This window comes from Stegostoma tigrinum, chromosome 30 (assembly GCF_030684315.1).
Source record: "Stegostoma tigrinum isolate sSteTig4 chromosome 30, sSteTig4.hap1, whole genome shotgun sequence".
In the NCBI taxonomy this organism is placed as follows: domain Eukaryota; kingdom Metazoa; phylum Chordata; class Chondrichthyes; order Orectolobiformes; family Stegostomatidae; genus Stegostoma; species Stegostoma tigrinum.
In genome coordinates, this window is record NC_081383.1 from 33,042,093 (window position 1) to 33,050,064 (window position 7,972).

Sequence of the window (7,972 nt, forward strand, 5' to 3'; positions counted from 1 at the left end):
TCTTTGGTCAGTTGTATGACAGCTAAAAGTGACCTGAAAGCAGAGATGGGCTAAGCCAAGACAGGGCAGGAGAAGTCATAAGATCTTGCTGATTTTCAAGAACTTGCTAAGCTTTGGATAGATTGACGAAGATATTGTGGGCGATTCAGCAAGGGGAAGTGGGCCTGACAGTAGGTACCTCCAGGTGTTTCCTGTGTTTAGAGACAGGCAGAAAGATGAAGGTTGTTTTGAAAAAGAATTCTGACACCTAGTTTTGCTTCCATCACTCTACTGACTGTGGTCACAAGCGAGTATGATGATTTATAATGTTGCCAGCTTCAGTTATACTCCACGGCCCTGTTAGAAATTGGATTGTCAGCCTGTGGATTGAAAGGCTAAATCACTTAAATCTAAAATAGAAGGCAACATGGAATTTTGTTGTCATGTTGCCATTCCATTTTCATAATTTTGTTCCACTCTCCCTTTGGGTAATCTTATAATCGTTCATATAATATGATTTTCGAAAGAATAATGTTGATGCAATGTGCATTGCAAGTGTGTGACAGCTTGAAATTATAATGATTTGTAATTTAATAAGAAAAAGAGTCACGGAATTCAGAACATACCAGGATAAAAATAATCGGCTGTCTCCTTGCCAGAAAAACAATATATATGCATGTTAGGTTCAGTTAGAGGAGCAAAGATTGCACAAGGGAGTAGATATCTATGTCAAGTGAGATAAGGATATCATGTTGGGTCCCTCAGTATTACTGTCACAATTCGTAGCAAGGGAAGAAAAGTATCATTCAAACACTGTAATTTCAGATACCCAGCCCTATTTTTTTTTGCACTTGTAAGGGTTGAGGTGATTCCATTCCATTTTCGAGAAGGACTGAAATTATGATGGCTGCAGTGACCATTTTATTTACAAGAATCATCCATTCAGTGGCTGGCAGCTTTCTTACATTTTTACTGTGCTCAGTTACTGCCTCAGAGGGCTGAACTATTTGGTCTTTTTAAGCTAAAACTTGATGTGTACTTTTAAAATTTTGAACTTTCTACCCCTTTTCAGAGGCACTGACAGTGGCAAGATTACTACATGTTCCCCCTGGCCATTTTTCACATTCTAGCTTATGCTACCCGAAGGACAATAATTTAAAAGTATTGCACTGGCTATGAAGCACTTTGGGGCATGTGAGGATGTGAAAGGCGCTAAATAAGTGCACTTTCTTTCCCAACTTCAGCAAGATAGCAGAATTCAGTGGAAAATATGACAACCGTGGACATCACATCAGAGCGCCTATCCTGCCAGCGAGTTTTGAGAAGATTTATAGCTCAGGTTGAGGTTCTGGATGTGAGTTTGCTCGCTGAGCTGGATGGTTAGTTTTCGGACGTTTCGTCACCATTCTAGGTAACATCATCAGTGAGACTCCGACAAAGCGCTGGTGTTATGTCCCGCTTTCTATCTATGTGTTTAGGTTTCCTTAGGTTGGTGATGTCATTTCCTGCATTGGTGATGTCATTTCCTGTTCTTTTTCTCAGGGGATGGTAGATTGGCTCCAAATCAATGTGCTTGTTGATGGAGTTCCGGTTGGAATGCCATGCTTCTAGGAATTCTCGTGCGTGTCTCTGTTTGGCTTGTCCTAGGATGGATGTGTGCCGCGTTGAGGACAGTGATCCTCCACAGCTTGTACTTGCTTTGTAATAAATAACAGTTAAAAACAAGCAAAATGAACGTCATCTACAAAATACCTTGCAAGAACTGTGACAAACACTACATTGGACAAACAGGCAAAAAGCTAGCTACCAGGATACATGAACATCAACTAGCCACAAAATGACATGACCCACTATCACTCGTATCCTTACATACAGATGAGGAAGGACACCACTTTGATTGGGACAACACATCCATCCTAGGACAAGCCAAACAGAGACACGCACGAGAATTCCTAGAAGCATGGCATTCCAACCGGAACTCCATCAACAAGCACATTGATTTGGCGCCTATCTACCACCCTCTGAGAAAAAGAACAGGAAATGACATCACCAAACTAAGGAAACCTAAACACATAAATAGAAAGCGGGACATAACACCAGCGCTTTGTCGGAGTCTCACTGATGATGTTACCTAGAATGGTGACGAAACGTCTGAAAATGAACCTTCCAGCTCAGCGAGCAATCTCACATCCAGAGCCTATCCTGCCCTCAACATCCTATGACACGGGTGGGGAACCTTTCTATATTGGAGGGCCACATTTTATTTAACCAAGATCCTATTAGGCCAAAAGCTGAGTATTTTAATTATGCAACAAAATGGAACATATTTGTCGACATATTTACTAATTTTAATTAAAGCCTGCCCTTATATGAGGACTTAAAACAAAGTAAAAATTCAGCAAAGACATATTTATTTATTTGTTTGTTTGGCAAAGTTGAAAAAAGAACTAATAATAGGTGAAAAACATGGACAACAAATCATTTAATGACATTTTTGTGATTGTTTATTGTGAGACAGGAGTCAGGTATTTGGTTCCAACATCATTGGCCATAGCTTTAATTGGTCTTCCAGGTGGATATCTGTTAACTGAGATCTCAAGCGCGTTTTAATTTGTGTCACATTTGAAAATGTTCGATTCACAACATTAGCTTGTGCCAAAACAAGACAGCATTGGACCAGCATGTTGACATAGACGTGGGTATTCAACGGCATTTTTCCGTATTTCAATGGGATCCTTCTCAGTGTCAAATACAAACTTCAGGATATTATCTTCAGCGCTCAATCAATTCCATCTGTAAGTCATCAGGCACTTTGCAGAAACCAACCAGGTGTGGTTGGAAAGCTAATTTCAGTGTGCGATCACAGTTCTCAAAATCTGCAAACGTTTCATTGTATTCTTCAATCAGGGAGTCTAGAACAGCGTGTATTCTTTCACATCGCATGTCCTTAATGATTTGCTTGTATCCTGTTCATTCATCATTTTTTGCCAGTTCAGGAAAGTGTTCAGCTGAAAGTTCCGGGTAAGGAGAGTTTGCGAGAAAGGTCAGCTTTTTCCGAACTGCTTAGATTTTTAGCCACATATCATATATAGACTTTGTTTTACCTTGCAAAACAAAAGGATCAGATCATTTTGCTTTTACATTGTATCATGCAAAAATGCAGCATTTCTGCAGAAATCCTCTTTTGACAATTCACATGGTTCATTCAGTTCCTCAAAAAATCTTGAGATTTGTTTTCGCAAAGATAAAAGTTTTACAAGTGTTTGTCCAGAGCACTTTAGAATGGTATGACAGATCCACACTGAATGTTTCATCATCGAGCTGAAGGATGTTGCAAAATTGGCGATGCTGTAATGCATTTGTTTAAATGTAGTTTACAATAACGATAACTTTATTTGAGGCTTCACTTAAAACAGTAGATTTGGCAGAGTCTGTTGATGCAAAAGACAATGAAAGGAAATCAAAGTATCTGGATCTGGCAGTTCTTTTTGTAGTAACGTAACAAATCCCCCACATTTTCCTCTCACGGATGATGCACTCTGTGTGTATATTTACTAAATTAAATAAATTCCATTTCATTTCACCGCATTTTTCTTTGAAGACAGCAAAGATGTCAATTCCATGTGTCCTCGCCATAACGGTACCCAAAGCCAGGAACTCCTCGTGGCATTGAAAATCCGCAGTTATAACAGGAATTTAAAAAAAAGCTGTGCTGAGTCAGTAATGTCAGTAGATTCATCCAAGGCAATTGAATAACAGAAATCTTTGCTTTGGCACATTGTATGAAGTTGTTGTGTTACATTGAGGGCTAATTCATGTTGCCAATTGGTTATGGTCCTTCTTGAAAGAGGTAGTTGTTTGCGCTATCAACCTTATCTGAATCTAAACATCCTACGACTTCAGCAATGCATTTTTTTGTGATTTCCACATCGCTAAATGGCTTATCTCTATTTCCAACTATATATGTTACTTTATAAGTTGCTTCAGTGATGTCAGTCCATTGTCCTGACATTGTTTTAAACACTTGCTGCTGCTTTTGATCTTTCATTTTTAAGTGCAGATTTTCGGGGTTCTCCTTCCAGTTTAGCATATTTGTGGTCTTTGTGAGTTGCATAATGTTGATATACATTGTATTTCTTCACTGTTGCAACTATGGTATCACAGAGCAAACACATCACTTTAACTTTCACAGTAACTGCGTAATACTGCAATTCCCATTCTTCATTGAATGCTCTGTTCTCTTCCTTTAATGTTCTTATGTTTTAACGTGACTGGGTTACCAATAAAAATTTTTAAAATGGTACACAGATTTGTAAGTTTAGTATTTGCAGCAAATTAGGCAGAAGGCCGCAACTATTACCCTAAAAGGCCACATGTGGCCTTAAGGCTGTAGGTTCCCCACCCCTGCCTTGGGCATTACCAGAAATTGAACAGGACCAACCTTATACCTCTATAAGGTCACGTCTCAACCTCCTACGGTCCAGTGAAAAAAGTCCCAGCCTATCCAGCCTTTCCTTTTAACTGAAACCTTCCATACTTGGCAACATCCTGGTAAATCCCTTCTGAACCATCTGTAGCTTAATAATGTCCTTCCTGTAACAGGATGACCAAAAAATGGACACAGTATTCCAGAAGAGGCCTCACCAATGTTCAGTACAACCTCAACATGACTTCCCAACTCTTGTAAAGAACTCACCTTCTTTCTCCACCCTTTCTTGCCACAAGTCAGGAGTTTGATGGAATACTATCCAGTTGTGTTGCTGGTGCAGCTCCAACAACATTTAAGAAGCTCCTCACCATCCAGGACAAACCAGCCCAAATGATGGGTGCCCCATCCACACCTTCAACCTTCACTGCATTTACAACTGACATGGTGGTGGCAATAATATTGCAGCAACTCACATGGTTCTTCCAATGGCACCTTCTAAAACCACGACCCTCTAACACCTAGAAATGTAAAGGCAATGGATGCGTGAGAACACCAAGTTCTTCTCGAATTGCTGATATATTATCTTCAAAGCCAGTGACACCTGCATTCCAAGAAAAGATAAAAGTAGCCTCCAGAAAGGTTGGGTTGTTAATGATCAGGATCAGGAACGCATGCTGGCTCCCGCACTCCTGCCACTGTACCTCTATTAACTTTAGCCAAAGGGCATTAAGGTCCAAAGTGGCAATGTGTACAGCCATTTTGCAAAGGTTAGAAACCTCTTCACAGACCAGCGATTGAATATTCCAATCCCCTTCTACCTTTGTGGGAGAGACTAGAACCAGCAGATACGATTAAAAACAAGGGGTCCTTCATTCAAGACATAGATGAAAGTATTTTTCCTCTCAGAGGGCTGTGAGTCTTCAGAATACATTTCCTCAGAAAATGCTGAAGACAGATTATTGAACATTTTTAAGGTAGAGGTAGATGGATAATTAACTAACAGATTTCTCAAAGGTTAGGTACTGGGCAGGAATGTGGATTAATCGGATCAACTAATGACCTTATTGAAAGGCGGAACACACTCAAAGAGCCGATCTCCTGCCCCTAAATCAGATTTTCATTTGTACATTTGACACATCCTTGACGAACAAACCTAATTGGGGAAACCGCTAATCTTTGGCAAATATTCTTTACTGAATGGACACTGAGTGGGGCCAATGTTGACCAGAGTGACTGTATGTCTAAACACCGCATGAGGTCATCAGGTCAATCAGGCCTGAAAATAAGCTTCTGTGGCACAATGGTAGTATCCCTACCTCTGGACCAGGAGGCCTGTTTTCAAGTCCCACCTGCTCCAGAGGTGTGTCATAACATCTCTGAACAGGTTGATTAGGAAAAATAGGTGAAAATAAATCTGCTGGCAGGGGATCACTCACAGCTCTTCACAAGCTCAGTGAGGTGATTGTCTAGTGCTATTATTGCTGAGCCATTAATCCAGGGACCCAGATAATGTTCTGGGGACCCGGATTCGAATCCCACCAAGGCAGATGATGGAATTTAAATTCAATAAATATCTGAATTGTTGACCATGAATCCATTGTTGATTGTTGGGAAAATCCCATCTCTTTACGGAAGGAAACTGCCATCCTTACCTGGTCTGGCCTATTTGTGATTCCAGGCCCACACCAATGTGGTTGACTCTTAACTGCCCTCTGGGCAATTAGGGATGGGCAATAAACGCTGCCTAGCCAGTGACACCCTCCTCCCATGAATGAATAAAGGAAGTGAGTAGGGAACAAATGTCTCACATCCTATCATTCTCCTTGTTTGAATGTAGATGTTTTAAATTTTAATTTTTACTGGCCAATTCAGTGTGCACATGCTGACAACCAAGAACTGACCAGGCAGGTTGTATAAGGTTGATCAAGTGTTGATGATAAATCAGCCACAACTTACCTTTAATCTGACACTTCACATACATAAGGAGTTAGTTTAACTAAACGAAAAGCTATGTTTATTGCCAATGCCACCAACAGGCAATGCAGTAATGGCATATGCACATAAACACAGCTTTGTAGTCAAACGTCTTGAGTCTTAAGTCACTCAAATTAATGATGGAATAAAATTGCAGCACTGCACTGAAAAAGCCTTCATTCTAGAGGTGTCCCTGAAATGAATTAGAAAACAGTTGACCAGCAATATGCTCAGAAAGATCCCTTCTTCCCTCACCTGCCGCCTCACTCCCTGTGTTGAGGGATATATGCCAGTTATTTGGGAGTGAGTAGAGAGGGACAGGGAGTTGGAAGAGTGTGGGGGTTGGGGTGGAGCTGTAGTGAAGAGAAACAGGCAGCTGCCAGCAGGGTACCCAGAAGGCTCTGGTGCAAAGGGAGCAGTCACAATAGAATGGCATTATCTCAACCATCCACATTGCAGAGCTGGTCATCTTTGCTTTGGCAACACACACTTAACTCAGTTTAAATGTTAAACAGCTTCTGCAATTTTCATAGAGAAGCTACGCATACAAAAATACAAATCACTGAATGGAAGTTAGGTCAGGCCAAACTGAAGACCACAAAGAGATTAAAAAAGACAGTTCACTGCTTTATTGATGACTAACTCATCCATGCTGACTGGATATCCTAAATTAATCTAGTTCCACTTGCCGGCATTTGGTTCATATCCCTCTAACACCTTCATTTTCATATACCCATCCAGATACCTTGTTGGAATTAAACCTGGGTCCCCAGCCCTGTGATACAACAGTGCTATCCACTGAATACAAGCCATCCCACATCAGGACAAACACAAAGAACTTTATCAGTTCTGAAGAAGGGTCGCTGGATCCGGAATGTTAACTCTGATTTCTCTCCACAGATGCCACTAGACCTGCTGATTTTGTCCAAAAATTTATTTTTGTTTGTGAACTTTATCATACGACATGCTGCTCAATGGCCAGAAGTTCAAACTGAAAATGGGATGCTTATGTGAGAATACCACCAATGGTGCAAACTCCCCATCAATAAATCATCCTATAAACAAAAGGCTATGCACACAGATGGAAATAAAACTGCCATGATTATCCTGCAACACTTAATCATACAGACACAAAATTAACTATTCCCCTTGTTTCTGAATGGATAGCTGGTGAAATCTTTTCAGTATTTTAACATTTTAAATTATGCACCTACATACTTCAACATAATTTATCATATATCAGTTTATCATAATATGTTCTATTTTATATGCTTAAACTCAATACGCATAATATTGATTGGCATATTTTATGCCAAATTTGGTGTTGGAGTCTTTATAAAGCATTCAACAACAGAGGAATGTTGCAATAGTTTATTTGGATAGTTTATATTGTGCCATTAATAGTACTGAGATACTGCTTTAGTAATGTTTAGTATAGTTTCATAGTTGAGGGTTAGGATCAGTAACAAGTCAGCAGCAACATTCGGGCCTTGGACAGCTGCTCAGAATCAGCTCCTTGGTCCCCTGACCAAAAAGTGGTTGTAGATAAACAGTGTGATTTCAGAACTCTCAAAAATTATCAGTAAGACT